At 36.6% G+C, this 16,734-nt stretch overlaps 1 protein-coding gene across 14 annotated transcripts in view; it reads right to left on the bottom strand.

Moving 5' to 3' along the window:
- Positions 1–16,311, bottom strand: part of LOC136828121 (protein draper-like) — a 321,250-nt gene extending 304,939 nt beyond the window's left edge. For 8 of the 14 annotated variants that reach the window (XR_010849933.1, XR_010849934.1, XR_010849932.1 and 5 more), the window contains exons 1-2: positions 16,100–16,309; positions 15,332–15,449 (exon numbers count right to left, since the gene is read on the bottom strand). The gene's annotated coding sequence lies outside the window, so the exon portion shown is untranslated. Of the gene's footprint in view, positions 1–15,331; positions 15,530–16,099 lie in introns of all 14 variants that reach the window. The other 6 variants (XM_067085900.1, XM_067085912.1, XM_067085910.1 and 3 more) reach the window with 5 other exon arrangements.
- Positions 16,312–16,734: the final 423 nt, after the last annotated feature.

Raw genomic sequence — 16,734 nt, 5'->3', positions numbered from 1 at the left:
TAGAAAGAATCACTAATAAAAGATAAAAAATAGAAAGAATCTGCATATGGAGTAAAATACGACGCAATAAATTCAGCGTTAATCACTGTTGTATGTTGGAGTTGTCAGTTCATATATAAATAGCAAACTGATGACTGCGATTTACAGTTACCAGTTATCATATAAAACATTGAGAGATGTTTCGACCGAAAACTACAGTTAGCCCTCACTCCAGTACACAGATACAGTCGAAAAAATAAGCTATTTTAAAAACCATACTACTTCTCTACAGAGGATCATCTTTGTATACCAGAAAACAATAAGTAAAAAATCCTGTCGTTCCAACGACTGGCTTCCAGAGTTGCCGGTTAGCCTCCATCGTCTAGCGGCAACGAGCAACTCATTCCCACGCCAAGTACCGCTAAGAATGAGAACAACCACTCGAGTGTTAAGAGCGAGGACCGCAAATATCTTCGTCATTACGTCGAGAAATTGATCACTTACGGTATTTCCTGCAGGATGCCTCAAGTCACTGTGTTATTACAAGCAAATATCGGGCGCTAAATCGCGTGGAAATTCTCAGAAGACGCTAAACGGCAATTTACGTAACAGGTGCATTGCTTTGTCTGAGCTGATCACAATTCAAGATTTAAAGTTTGAGAAGATGGGCTTGGTAACGCATTAGGCTTTCAATTTTACAATAAAATAAAAGCACGTGTAATGTAATAGGAATATAGATGGTAAATTCAATCTGAAAACACCACCTGTGTTATATTACAATGTGTATAATTTGGGAACTATTTAGTAATAACCTGTCAATTTAATGGCAAGTCAGCACTGCAAACATTCACGAGCAGGTGTAATGTAACAGGAATACAAATGATAAATTCAACCTGAAAACAACACCTGTATTACATTACAATATTATATTACAATGTCTAAAATTTAGGAACTATTTAGTAATAACGTGTCTATTTAATGGCAAGTCATTTTAGTCTTGAAAACATCAATGGAACATTTATAAAGAAAACCAAACACCTGCACTTGCAACACTACTAATTAAACACATGCGCCGCGCCACTGACAAATCCCAAGTTCAAGACTTCAAATATAATCAGGTGCATTTGGTTACGAACAAAGACACGAGAATACCAGGTGCAGAAGTATATTACAATAAAATTACAACTACAATGCAATAAACAACAATTACAACCATAATATTATAATCGTAGGACATTCCGTTCATGGACAACGGTCGAATCAAATCCAGTTCAGTGGTACTACGTCTGGGTAGTGGCTGGCTGGCCCAACTCCAGTTTTAAATTGGGGAGGAAGGTCCGACCTTGAGAAGATGCCCCGAGGGCAAAGACCTTCCCAGAGGTTCTGGTCCGTCGTAGTAACGTCGACTTCGCATCCATAGTATTATAGTACTATAGTAGTCAAAAGTAGTGGTAATCTTTGAGCCTTAGCGGACGGTATTAATACAGTCATTATTCTATACACACGACTGCGTGCATTCATGCGTGTATATGTATGGATGTACATGTCATTATGTATATTATCCTTGTACATATACTTAAATTTATGGTATACGTCCCTACAAGAATGCAGGCTTAAATGTGAGAGTAGGTTACAAAAGAGCCAATTCCCTTTACAACAATGAAATGTCTGTTGAAACGTCGACTTCCCAGACACAGGAGAAATCTTTGCGCCCTAATTGCTGCATGTACACGATTGCGTGCATGCATATACAGTATATGCATGTACGACTCATTGTGTATGTATACCATGCATATACATAAAGTTCATTATAAACATCCCTGCAAAAATACAGGCTTAAATATGAGCCTAGATGCATGTAGGCCTAACCTCAATACAAAGGACCACATTTCCACGATATAGTGTTAAAACCTGCCACAACAAAACTACGCTCAATCAAACAACTAAATTAACATTAACAACAAAATGAACATACGTCCCACTAAGAAAGAGCGAAGCCTTAAGAATACACCAGCGATAACCGTAGCGCAAAGTCTAACCTAAGTCTAACATAAGCGCCTTTGAAGAATGAATGCAGCCTGGAAGAGCCAGTCTGCTGTTTTGTAAGGTTTCGATTTTATTCTGTAGAGTGATATGCATACATACATACATACATACATACATACATACATACATACATACATAGGCTACAGTATATATATACATATATATATAAGATAAATAGGCCCCCCAAAAAAACACTATATAAACGTTGCAACCCTGTTTAGGATACCAAATCCACTGTGTCCCTGATCACTGGTGAAATTTAGACAAATGGCAAGTTTTGGTATCGGAAATATATGGTTGCAACGTTTGTATAGTTTTAATAGGCCTTTTTATCTTCTTGGTAGTGTTAGATTATAGTAAAAGGCATTTTTCTACATACAGGCTTCTATAAACACCGCTTCAAAACAATATAATCTATAAAAAGCAAAAGGAGACATCACGCAGACTCAAACCACATTCTTACCAGACACAGCAAGTCGGGAAACACAGAGCACAAAGGCCCAATTAAGACGCAAGTCCTAATCCCGAGGATATTCAACACCACCACAAACGCAAGAGATACACATTCTAGGCAAGACCATCTTAATAAGACTCTACCTCTTCTTCTTCTTCTTCTTCTTCTTCTTCTTCTTCTTCTTCTTCTCCAAATAACCTCAATCCTTTTCTTCCTTAATTACTTGGGAAGGAGGAGGAGAAAAATCAGGCACCCGAGGGAGATATTATGCGTTATTATTAGACTGTATTTAGTAACGTGTTAAAAATGCACACTGCAGTATGTTCTAGTGTTGAAGAAAGGATAATAACAGCCCATTCATAAATTGTGCTTAAAACTGGAAGAAACATTTATTACCACAAAGGCTACATTGTGTGTGTGTGTGTGTGTGTGTGTGTGTGTGTATAAAACACAAGAACACAATGCATTTATGATAAATAACCTTAGCTTGGTTTTAACTTTAATTTCGTTAGTAGAGTGATGCTGTCTTTTCTATCTTCTTAGCCAGCAATTTATAAAGGTATCATCACATAATGTCACTTCCAATTTATAAAGGTATCATCATGTAATGTCACTTCCTAGTTAAGATTAATGAACACTAAGAATGACAAACAACGCCACTCTATATTTTCAAACGTGTTTAGTAGCCTATATTATAAAGACTTTGTTTTGTGAAGGACATTTTGGTAAATTACAGACTATTTTCGTTTATTAACTCCAAGTGCACGCTTACAGTTGACATTTCGCAGCATTTTACTGAGTAAGACTAGAATACATATGACTTAAATCACTCGTTATATGCAATAAAGTTGTGACGCACTTTGTACTTTAAAATTCCCACTTTCGTCTTATCTCTATTCAAGTCAGAACTGAGATACGAGTCACCTGATATTCTAATCTTAGGTTGCTGTAAACTTATCAGTACAATCAAGAAACTGAAGTTCATTTTCCTAGATAAAATTCAGTACACCAGCAAATTAACATTTAACATTTTCCTCTATAACACATCTCATGCTCTTCAGTTTCACTTATGATTAAATTTTATAAATTCCTCAATAAATGCAAGTAACTGCGCTATACTCCTATTCACAAGTAGTTCACACAACCAGTGATTACAGCAAACAGAAACCCAATTTGTTATTTATTTATTCAGATTTCCTCACGTGAAGGTTTTATTAATCCCCCCCTCCCCCTTTTTAGCAAAACTACCCAGACCCATCCTTTCGCTACCTTGAAACCTTCACAGAGACTGAATACTAATGTTGCCCTTTTACTGTGCTACAGCCAAGAATAGGTTTACCAGTACAAACGCGAACGTGATCCTCCCCTCTGTGCAACTTTGCAGCAAAATCTACAGACTTGCAGTTTTGTAGAAATTTCCCTGTGGATTTTCAGTTCTACAGAAATATATCTGTAGATTTTCAGTTCTACAGAAATATATCTTTAGATTTTCAGTTCTACATAAATTTGTCTGCAGACTCAGTTCAACAGAAATCTGTCTGTAGATTTTCAGTTCTACAGAAATTTGTCTGTAGACTTTCAGTTCAACAGAAATCTGTCTGTAGATTTTCAGTTCTAAGGAAATCTGTCTGTAGACTCAGTTCAACAGAAATCTGTCTGTAGATTTTCAGTTCTACAGAAATTTGTCTGTAGAAATTCAGTTCTATAGAAATCTGTCTGTAGATTTTCAGTTCTATAGAAATCTGTCTGTAGATTATCAGTTCAACAGAACTCTGTCTGAACTCACATCTGATGCGTAGCCTAGTACCAATGATACAAATGATTAGTCATACTCTCCGATATAATTACCTTAAAAGGAGTTTTCAAGTACCACTTAAGCTTTGAAGGAGTATTCAAGTAACACTTGAGCTGTTTTACCCATATTAACTATGCTTTTTTAAGGCTAAGGTCACTGATAGTGGTGTTTAATTTACTGATACACAATTCAAATCACACTGAACACAAAGGTACCTTTAGGTTGTCTTGAAAACTCAGCAAGATACCAATAAATAAGTCTTGCAATTTTACAACGTACTTTTCTTCTATTTAAGATAGAGACTTGATTAAGGAAGGTACTTCAAGGAAAACATTCCTTGCTTATCAAAGAAACAAAGAAACATTTATCTGATTATAATCTCTTGCACTACCCTTAACCTAAGGTACAGGCTTCAATATGCTGACTTTATCCACCCTCTTTTCTTTATAGAATTCCTTTCCATACAATCCTGTACCAGGAAGCTGATACCACCAACATAAAACAATCCTACAACAGGAAACAGATACCACCAACATAAATAATCCTATGCCAGGAAGCTGATACCACAAACATATACAATCCTACAAGGAAGCAGATACCACCAACATATACAATCCTCAAACAGGAATCTGATACCACCAACATAGGCCTATACAATCCTATACCAGGAAGCAGATACCACCAACATAAACAATCCCTTACCAGGAAGCTGTTACCAACAACATATACAATCCTACGACATGAAGTATTACTTGATGATATTTTTAGAGTATAGAGGTAAGTGTACAAAAATCGTGCAAAAATCTACTGTACAAAATGACTTTATGAAAGTGAAGTTTCCCTTCACGGCCGTAAATAAAAATTGCGTGTGAAATCATCTTCAATGGAGGAGAAACAAAATCACGAAGTATTACTGTAACGAAGGTCACCACACTCGGATTGAACACACACACACGTACACACAAACACACAGGTTACACAAAAACTTAAGGGGTCGGGGGGTGGAAGACAGCCTACAGAGTCTATAGTATAGACTATAGACCAATCTACCAAGGCTAATTCGCCTTCTACCTGAATAACTTAATTTCCTGATAGAGACAAATGTGTTGGCATTTGTTTGGATGAATTTGTACATAACTGTAATACTTCAGTTATTAAAATTCCTGTATGTACACATATGGGAAAAAAAACCTACCAAATGACTTGCTTAACTATGGATAGTTATTAGTGCTATTGAGGTTATATGTAATATTGTATATTAGCCTATATATACAGACTCTATTGTTTTTATAATAAAAGATAAAAAAAATAAAGACAACCGTCTCTTACTCCTAATAATGAAAATCTGTAAAACTTTAAATAAGTAAAACTTTGTTGAATTAACAAAAGTTGAAAATGTCTTTCAATAAAATATAACACTGAAAATCCCTTAAAATTTCTTTAAAATGTCAGAGAAGAATGGAACTGTTTACAATTTACGAGTACGCCACGAAATTTTTCAACACCGTTCTCCCTCAACTGCTGCTAACCTAAACAGTTTAGAAATTCCTTTTCATGGCAAAATATAAACAACCATAGGCCTATACGGTACACATGACTAGCTTAGGTCTACATACCCAACAGGATGCTTATGCAATAAACAATCCCAGAATCACTAAGCCAACTTGTTGAATATCCCCATTAGCTATTCACAACATTTAGCTTACATAAAATACACCGAGAATATGTGTGTGCAGCCTATGCCAGAATAAACACTGCCAATGTATGCATACATAGAAATACAACATTGACAAACGCTCAAGGTATACGCAAGAGTAAGTTGTCATTGTAATAAAGCGACAGCTAATGACGAGTCAAATGTTATGGTAACTTCACACAACACGAGACGTCTGTATCAAACAAACCACAGGTATATCTGTGAATCAATAAGTACAGCTAAACCTTCGTCGCACATCGAAGCACTCAAGGCCACTGAATACACAAACCGACATTCAGAATTGCATCACAAACCAAAACAAGGAAAGGACGTATAAGCTAAGGGTTGTGGATACAAGCGGTGACACTGTTAGACCTATATTAGCATACTCAGGTTCTAGAAAATTATTTCGTTATCAGTGGCTGATGACAAAAAACCATACGCATAGGCCTAGGGAACTTAGATTTTATATTACTAGATTCTAGAACTAATGCACCAACCATTTTACAGCAAAAGTTTAACTAGACACTAAACTGTTACAGCAAATATTTTATATGAAAAATTTAACTGTACAGTCAACCAATGCAGCAAAACTTTAATAGCAAAAATTTAACTAGACACTCAACCAATACAACAAACATTTTACAGCAAAAATTTAACAAGACACTTTCAATATAGTAACCATTTTATAGCATAATTTAGCTAGACGCTCAACCAATACTGCAAACACTGTACAGTAGAAAATTATAGCATAATTTAACTAGACACTCAACCAATATATATAAATAAATGCAGCACTAAACTCACTGACTTGATTACTGGCAATCCATGAAGAAGTCTGATCTAAATAGCAATGGGTCACTAGGCCTACAATGCCTAAGAGAAAATGAATGAATAGGCTAAGTGAATAATAATACTAAACTCAATGTCATCTTGAAGGTTAAGCAACCAGTCATAAAACCAAAACACTCCAGCCATCAGCTTTAGTTTTCTGTAAAAGAAAGTTATTGTGCCCGGTTTTGTCTGTCCGTCCGCACTTTATTCTGTCCGCCCTCAGATCTTAATAATTACTGAGGCTACAGGGCTGCAAATTGGTATGTCGATCATCCACCCTCCAATCATCAAACATACCAAATAGCAGCCCTCTAGTCTCAGTAGGTTTTACTTTATTCAAGGTTAAAGTTAGCCATAATCGTGCTCCTGGCAACGATACAGGATAGGCCTAGGCCACCACCGTGCCGTGGTTAAAGTTTCATACAGCATTATACCGAGACCACCGTAAGATAGATCTATTTTCGGTGGCCTTGATTATACGCTGTAACGGCTGCAAAGAAAACTCGACTGCGTCGAAGAAAGAAACTTCGACACATTTTTTACTTTTTTTTTATTTAACAAACCACACAAAAGTCTGCTCTACATTCTTCGCAGCTATACATGGCGTGTTGACAAGAAAATCCATACCAAATTAGCAGACTTAAACCTTGGAGGAAAAGTGAAGTGCACAAAGTAAGGAGAGGCTTAAGAGACACTTTTGTATTTTCCAAGTCCTTGACTTAGCGCTTGAGCGGCAAGAAGTTATACCTGAGCGACACGAAGCCAAGTTTTGAGAGATTCCGAGGATGGGGGAAAGTGTTGTTTACGAATAATTTTGAGGAAATAAAAGGCAAAATAATAAATACTAACAACACAGTAATATTTTAATTAGTACTAATAAATACCAACAACAAAGTAATATTTTAGTTAGTACTAATAACTAACAACAAGGTAATATTTTAATTAGTAATGTTTTAATTTTAGGTTCTGTGAAGCCTTTTGAAAGTACATAGTATAAACAATCATATAAAATATTGCTCTGGATCTCAGGATATGCAAATTAAAAAAAAACATGAACAGTTTTCTACTAAGTTGGTTTTACATAGCATTGGTGTATAGCCATTAATTTCCTGGGTTTTCCTATACCTAGAAACAATATAAGCTATATTCAAACAAATATATATACAGTATACACATAGGCTATAATATATATATACATATATATATATATATATATATATATATATATATATATATATATATATATATATATATTCCATCAGTTGAGACTGGTGGAATAGAATTAAATAATTATTGAAAAAAATTTCTGTGCTTTGTTTCAATAAAAATTAAATTGTGTCCCATCAATCTTAACTGATATATAAATGTGTGTGTGTGTGTGTGTGTGTGTGTGTGTGTGTGTGTGTGTGTGTGTGCTCTACAAACACACCCATCACACTACTACTGAACACACCAACACACGGAGACAATAATCTGAGAAGCCCGAACTGATAAAATGAAATTCGATAGCCCATTCCTTCTCCTCCTCCCACCCCCCTAAAAACCAACCCCCTTAGAGAGACAGCATCTGACGACCTAACGACCCTTACAGCCATCAGGGACGACCTAATGATGGGATTGTCGTTTTCCTCCTTTGATCAGATATGATGGATGTGGTACCATGTGAAACTGATAAAAAACGAGAGAGAGAGAGAGAGAGAGAGAGAGAGAGAGAGAGAGAGAGAGAGAGAGAGAGAGAGAGAGAGAGAGAGGAATATCTTCCAAACTTAACAAGAATTTCTTCCTTATATTTTTTCTGATGACTTAGCAACTAGCTAACATTCAATTACTATATTCCACTTATGACTGGTGGAATATAAAGCATTCAATAATACTAACTGCTAGAAAATTATATACATTTAATACTAATTACGCCGTCCTAATAATAAACAAATAAATTTGACCTAGAAATGGGTCATATTTACAATACACAAACCAAAGGCCTATTTGACCTACCCGAGACACCCATTTGACCTGACCACATTGAAAGCCATGTTAGGAAGCTATGCAAGTCACAAGACATGGAAAATTGCTAATGAACTGCACTAAAATACCCTAGACCTAATTCTTTGGTGACTAGGCCTACACATTCAAAGACCGGGAATGTTACATTAAGCTTGCTTGTGAATCTTATAATACTGGTTCTGATGCTGTACGTTTGTTTATGATTTAATTATACACTACTCCTATTTGATGTTACTACAAAAATTCACCATACACTGGCAAGGGATTTTTTTTTATGTTTGGTACAATTGGGATTTTGTCATGTAGGCTAAACCTGATAAAACCATGGATTTTCTGCAGCATACAGCCATAACGGCAGAACCTTATAAAATGTAAACCAACTAACCAAAATTGAAGTGCTGTTTACAAAGGAAAGCAAATAACCAGTATGTTTTTACTAACCACACAAGCCTCAAATTTGAATCTACTGGTTTAAGTGATTAACTCATCAACTGGAGCTTGACAAAACTTCAGGACAAGAACGTGATCACAATATCTAGGCCTACTGTAAACATAGGCTGCTATCAAGACCTACTGTAAACACAGGATGCTTATCAAGGCCCACTGTAAACATAGGCTGCTCTCTAGGCCTACTGTAAATATAACTTGCTGACAAGGCCTATAGTAAACATAAGCTGCTATATTAATTGTGAGAAACCTATATAACAAATCACTATTTATACACAATTACACTTTAGACGAATAACCACAAAGACTACATTACAACACCGACAAAACAGCTATAAAATTAAAATGTCAGAGAAAACCACAATACCCACAAATTGCCAAAACTTATATTTTCAAATGTCTCACAAAATGTGTAGCTAATACAAACCAAATTCATCAGATCAAGGCGAAGTCGCGAATAGGAAAAAAAAAAAGAAGAAAAGAGAAAAGTGATATTTCCAATACCCGATACCCAGCAAATCCTCTGAAGTCCAAAGATTAGTCTGAACAATTATCAAGGGAGGGAGAGTTTTTAAAGTTCCCCTTTGCATTTACGTCATCCACGTTTGCGACTAATCAATAACAATCGGCGGGGCTATTAGCGCAAGACCTGTTATTTAAAAAAAAAAAGAAAAAAAAAAGCAAACCAAATAAAGGTTTAAAGCCCATCAGTATGTCTAATTGCGTCATAAAAAACACATATATATGAACGTTTACCCTTTACGCGCCCCCACCTCTCTCTCTCTCTCTCTCTCTCTCTCTCTCTCTCTCTCTCTAACCTTTGAGGGGTCTCCTCCATGCCTCTTTAAAACAAGAGCAATATCACAGTCACCTTTCCAATGACGCTGCCCTTCGCTGCGTCTAAATCCTATCTTAATCCTCGGTGCCAGCCAGAAGCAATCCTTTTTAATGGCAATCTCTTTCTCTTCTCCTCCTCCTCCTCCTCCCCCTCTTGCTCTATAACCTACAACAATGTTCGAAGCTAATTCTCAAGGATCTAATCCAGCGACATTCCTTCACTTGAAATCGCCTGGAGGTGGAAACATTTGCGTTTTCTCTGACAAAATGGATATAGGTTCACATGTGTACATAATTCGTAGCGTTTTAAAACGTTAATTTAACAACATAAGCACTTGTTTGATTAATCTGTAGCTGGGAGCTTCTATATTGTTGATCTATGTTCTAAGTGGCTTGATCAACCTCGGTCCTGTGTCATACCAGAGTATATTAGAACACAACAATGCTCAAACTTCAAAATCGTACGAGAATAAGCCTGTAAAAATAAAGGGGAAGCCGCATTTTCTCTTTAAGGGCCTAGTATTCACTTGAACACTTGAACAATAACTACTTCAGAAATCCTTTGTCTGGGTCTAGTATTCACTTGAACACTGGAACAATAAACACGAACAATTCTCTGTATGGGCCTAATATTCACTTGAACACTTGAACAACTCTGTATAGGCCAGGTATTCACTTGAACATTTGAACACTAAACACTTGAACAACTCTCTGTATAGGCCTGGTATTCACTTGAACACTTGAACCATTCTCTGTATAGGCCTAATATTCACTTGAACACTGGAACAATAAACACTTGAATAATCCACTGTACAGGCCTAGTATCCACTTGAACAATAAACACTTGAACAATTATCTGTATGAGCCAGCATTCACATGAACAACTCTGTATAGGCCTAGTATTCACTTAAACAATAAACACTTGCACAATTTCTGTACAGGCCTAGTATTCACTTGAACAATAAACACTTGAATAATTCTCTTTCTGTATAGGCCTAGTATTCACTTGAACACTTCAACATCAAACAAAAAAAAACGATTCATATAACATTCAGTCTAAGCAAAACCAAATAAGATGCTGCCTACGATAGTCTAAAGAGCACGTAAGGACTGAATAAAACAAGACAATTGTACTGAACATCTCCATAATTTCGTTTTCTGTACTTTTCCTACCCGCCAGGACGCTTACCTACGTCTCGGGACCCGAATCTCAAGTTTCACAGTTCGCTGGGTACGTTATGATAAAACAATGGGCGTCATAAACTGACATATAAACTGTTTGCCAGCGCGGGTAGTTGCGTACGCTCGCTCGCTCGCTCGCTCGCTCGCTCTCTCTCTCTCTCTCTCTCTCTCTCTCTCTCTCTCTCTCTCTCTCTCTCTGAAGAAATTGGTATATACTGACTATCATGATTTTTTGGGAGCCATCCTTTAAGAAAATCTGTTGGAGATATGCGCGACAATAAATAAAATTGTGAAGATCAGGGTTTAAGACAAATCTAAATCTGTAAAGAGTAAAATTTGAGAAAAAAAAAAAAATCTGTAAAGAGGAGAATTTCAGGCAAAAATAAATCTGCAAAGAGCAGAATTTCAGACAAAAATAAATGTCAAGGGCAGAATTTAAGAAAAAATGAATCCGTAATAAGCAGAATCTACCACAATACTAAATCTGTAATGAGCATAATTCATACCAAAACGAAACACTAGAGAGCAAAATATTAGACAAAACTAAATCTGTAAAGAGCTCCTGTTCTGACAATCCTAAATCTGTCAGGAGCAAAATTTTAGACAAAATCTGTAAAGACCAAGAGAGATAACTGCCTAATTAAAAAAAAAAAAACTCTAAATCATTAAAAACTTCACGTTGGGCTACGCTCGCACCCACAGGGCGGATTAAATATTCATCTGGGCCAGCCTGCCTGCGCACATTAGGATGGTGATATATGCCCAAACAATTAAATAGACTGCACGCCTGAAATGGCCTAAGCTAACATCAGGTGACAGCTGGTAGTTTACATAATGTCACTGCTATTACAAACTGGGGCACGTGACGTGCTTAGCGTTGGAGACTGCCAAAGCACTGTCATCTATCTGGGTAGGGTTAAGACACGGGGTTGTAATAATGGAATGAATGTTATTATGATGCTTAGGCCTATAGTTCCCTTACCAGAAAGGTGCATTCAAATCCAACAAAGTTTTTTTCTGCACGATGGGTTAAGACATGGGGTTGTAATAATGGAATTATTACTATTATTTTTAGGCCTATAGTTCCCTTACCAGAAAGGTGTATACAAATCCCACAGGAGTTTTTTTTCTGCACGTTGGATTAAGACATAGGCTAGTAATAATGGAATGAATAATATTAGGACAATAGTTCCCCACCAAAAGTGTATTTAAAAGTCTCAAGTGTTTTCCTAAACAAAGGCTTCATAGCTGCTTTTGCAGCTACAGAATGAACAAGGCAGCAAAAGTGGGCCAAATATTTTTCGAGTCACCAGAAATTTTGGCTTGACACTTAACTAAGTATGACCAGAATTAGACACTTAAGTATGACCAGAATCAGACACTTAACTAAGTATGACCAGAATCAGACAATTAATTATGAGCAGAATCAGACACTGAATCAAGTACGACCAGACTCAGACACTGAACTAAATATGACCAGAATCAGCCAATGAACTAAGTATATATTATGACAACAATCAGACACTAAGTTAAGTATGTTCAGAATCAGACATTAAAATTAAGTATGACCAGAATCAGACTATTAAGTATGACCAAAATCTGACACTTAACTATGACCAGAAAGGGACACTTAACAAAGTATGACCAGAATTAGACAATTAATTAAGTGTCAGCAGAATCAGGCAATTAATTAAGACCAGAATCAGACACTTAACTAAGTACGACCAGAATCAGACAATTAATCAAGTATGAGCAGAATCAGACACTTAATTAAGACCAAAAAAAAGTATGGCCATAATCTGACACTAAGTTAAGTAGCCTATGTTCAGAAACAGACACTGAATTAAGTATGTTCAGAATCTGACACTTAATAAGTACGACAAGAATCAGTCACTAAATTATTTACTACCACACTAATCACTATCAATTTTCCAAAGTCCATATTAGCACTGGTTTCAATTTACTCTACTCCAAATTCACTCTCCACTTTCAACTCTTACAAAAACTTTCACAAGTTTCTGCACTTTCTTTTCACTTTACATAATCGGCACTGCAATATCAGCAAACACCAACCATCCTACAACTTATTCACGATGCCTTTTCCTGATCCAAAGCGGAAATTAAATACCTGGTAGTCAGACAAATGTGGCGGGTCGCAGTCCGGGTTAAGGAGGCATGGGACTAGCAGTTTCACACCACCACAATAACTGCCGAAAATCGGAAAGGCTACCACTGAAGTGGAAGGGTTAAGGCATGTGTAATTTCATATATATATATATATATATATATATATATATATATATATATATATATAATTAAATGTTGAAAATTATAGCCTATTTAAGGATAAGTAATTCTGGACTTTAAAAACTAATACATAATTATAATCACAATTATATAAACACATATAGCTTATATAGGCTATATGTGTGTGCGTATGTGTATACACTATATATATATATATACATAGGCTATACGTATAAATATAGGCTGCATATGTAAAATATCTTTTATTTTTAAAAGTCCACAATTACGTATCCTTAAATATAGTTCTCAACATTTCATATATAATTAACGACTTGAAAATGTTATGTACACGAACATTCCTCTGAAAATCGAAATTGTATATAAAAAGAGTTTTCTTCCAAAACAAAATTATATTCCCTTGACCTAAGGACGAAATGTTCGTCACAAGTTTCTATATAATCGTGGACCAGTTCTGTCAAAAAATTTAAATGAAGTGAATATATAAATTGGCAAAAAGCTTTTCAACGACATTTAAAAAAATATTCTGTAAAAATTTATATTTAAAAACCACGAAACACGATAATCACTTAACTGCGCTTTTATCCTCTAAGCAATATATCTATTCATACGTTATTCATTCATATACGTATACTGTACTTAATATTTTTAAGCATGATAGACGTTATAAATGAAAGGTAACTGATACGAAGCTTTCACTATTAAGGCCTATTTGAAAATGAAAGTCAACATTTACAATTGAACGAACACGAAGCCTATCAATCAATCGGCCTAGGCTTACGTTAATCCAATCTCCCTATAACCTTACTATCATTACGCTTCTTTGCATATACAGGGTAGACGTATGTACGTGTGCGTGCGCGCAAGCCCGCATCAACGGCGCTGGAGGGGGGGGGGGTTATGGGGTACGGGGGAACTACTCAACACCCATTCACAGGGGAACGCCCACATTCCCGACAAGCACAAGTGGGAATGGAGGCTGGGTATGGGAAAGCCCTTCAAATACACAATATACTCTGAGTATATCTGATGGGCCTTACCTATGCCTAAGGTCCTTCAAATATAAGCTGGGTATGTCTGAAGGACCTTACTTATGCTTAAGGTCCTTCAAATATAAGCTGGGTATGTCTGAAGGACCTTACTTATGCTTAAGGTCCTTCAAATATACGCAAGAGTATATTAGAAGGACCTTGGGTATTGGGTCCTGGAATAGACGCATCAACGCCAATTATCACATTATATATACCCACTCCGGCCATATCTGGGTAGGGGCGTTACTAAGCACATCACTTGGGCACTGAGTCACTGTTGAGGGCGCGGACGGCATAACAGACAGGCACAGACAGAGACGCCCATGAGAGAGAGAGAGAGAGAGAGAGAGAGAGAGAGAGAGAGAGAGAGAGAGAGAGAGAGAGAGAGAGAGAGTCACTTGATGTGCTGCACTCAAAGGAGAAATTATTGGATGGTTTAAACTTGTAGACGAAACTACTTGACTAATAAGAGAGAGAGAGAGAGAGAGAGAGAGAGAGAGAGAGAGAGAGAGAGAGAGAGAGAGAGCATCAGCTTCACTTGACGAAAGAGGTTTCTGTGAAAAGGAGTCCAGAATCCGTCTAACTTTTTCATTTATATTTGCTTGTGAAATCATTTACTTATTCACTTAAAATTTCCTCACTTTGGCCCATTCCACTTATTTACTCAAAGTCGTTTACTTATTCACTTATATAATTAAAATTTCCTCACTTATAGGACCAAGGTACTTAAAATTACGAAAAATATCAAATTCCTCACTTACCTTCACCGGTGGATTCTTGGGTTTTCGTAATGCGGAAGATCCGTTGTTATTCGAAAGCTTTCTTATTCTATTAAAGATATCCTCTCACCTACAGAATCACTTGTATTGACACTTGGCACTTTGATAAAAAAGCACTTTTTAAAAAAAACCTTTATATAAGTGACACTTCTAGCACATATCTGTGTTCAATCAAGTTTTCTAAAAACCGTAAATATGAGAGAGAAAGAGAGAGAGAGAGAGAGTGAGAAAGTTAACGGGAGGGTTTTAACGGGTTAGCTTCGGTAGGAGTTGGTGCAATGCGTTGGTTAGTGAGAGAGAGAGAGAGAGAGAGAGAGAGAGAGAGAGAGAGAGAGAGAGAGAGAGAGAGAGAGAGAGAGAGAGAGAGAGAGAGAGGAGGCTCTTGTCAATTTCGCCTTTCGCGATTTCGATATTTTCCAGCTTCAGTTAGTCTAAAGAGACATTATATATATATATATATATATATATATATATATATATATATATATATATATATATATATATATATGAAGCTCTATTTAAAATACTAAAAAAGAAGACTACTTCAATTCAACAATGGTTCTGTTACGCTGTTGTCTAATTTTCAAGTCACTAAATGGTTTTATCTCTCTCCTTTTCCAATTCAGAAACGTTCTATCATTATAACGAATTCGTTATCAATTCGTTCTATATTCACAACGTTTTTTTTTTGTAAACGTATCACTCGTTTTTGACAATAAAAAAAAAACAAACGGTTGCCAACACACTTACTCGGTCATATATAACCAGCGAGCACTCTGGGGATATTATAAATCGCCTCTCTTTGAAAAAAATCCTTTTGTTGTAATATAATCCAGTGAAGCGGAAGGTTGTTGTAGTTGTAGATGTTGTGGGTGGGAAAAAAAAATAAATAATAGACGATAGGACGGAGAGCGCGGCGTCGGTAATGCACCCTTATTCGACGGAGGTCTGAACCCTACTGAAGGGAACTCGTTCGCTTGACACTCACATCCTCTTCTTCTTCTTCTTCTTCTTCTTCACTCACTCTCACTCTCTCTTTCCCTCCCTCCCTCCTTCCTCTCCCCTCCCCTCTCTCTCTCTCTCTCTCTCTCTCTCGCCCACTACCCAGGGCTTTATCATACCAACGTAGCCTAAACTCGCAGATCATTGGTCAGCACTGGCTGGTCCCATTCCATAAGCTCAGTTAGTCCTAGGCCAATGGGCACGAAGGATTGACTTAAGAGAGGATCCGTGAACTACTGGGGAACGGTTTAAAGTTCGGCATGACTGTTGTCTCTCTCTCTCTCTCTCTCTCTCTCTCTCTCTCTCTCTCTCTCTGTAGGCTGGTTACAGAGGTAATTGTGACAGTTCCGCCGTTTTGATGTTTGTTGTGGCGCTCCTGACTG

This window comes from Macrobrachium rosenbergii, chromosome 42, assembly GCF_040412425.1.
Source record: "Macrobrachium rosenbergii isolate ZJJX-2024 chromosome 42, ASM4041242v1, whole genome shotgun sequence".
NCBI classification, from domain to species: Eukaryota; Metazoa; Arthropoda; class Malacostraca; order Decapoda; family Palaemonidae; genus Macrobrachium; species Macrobrachium rosenbergii.
This window is presented reverse-complemented; position numbering and strand designations above follow the sequence as displayed.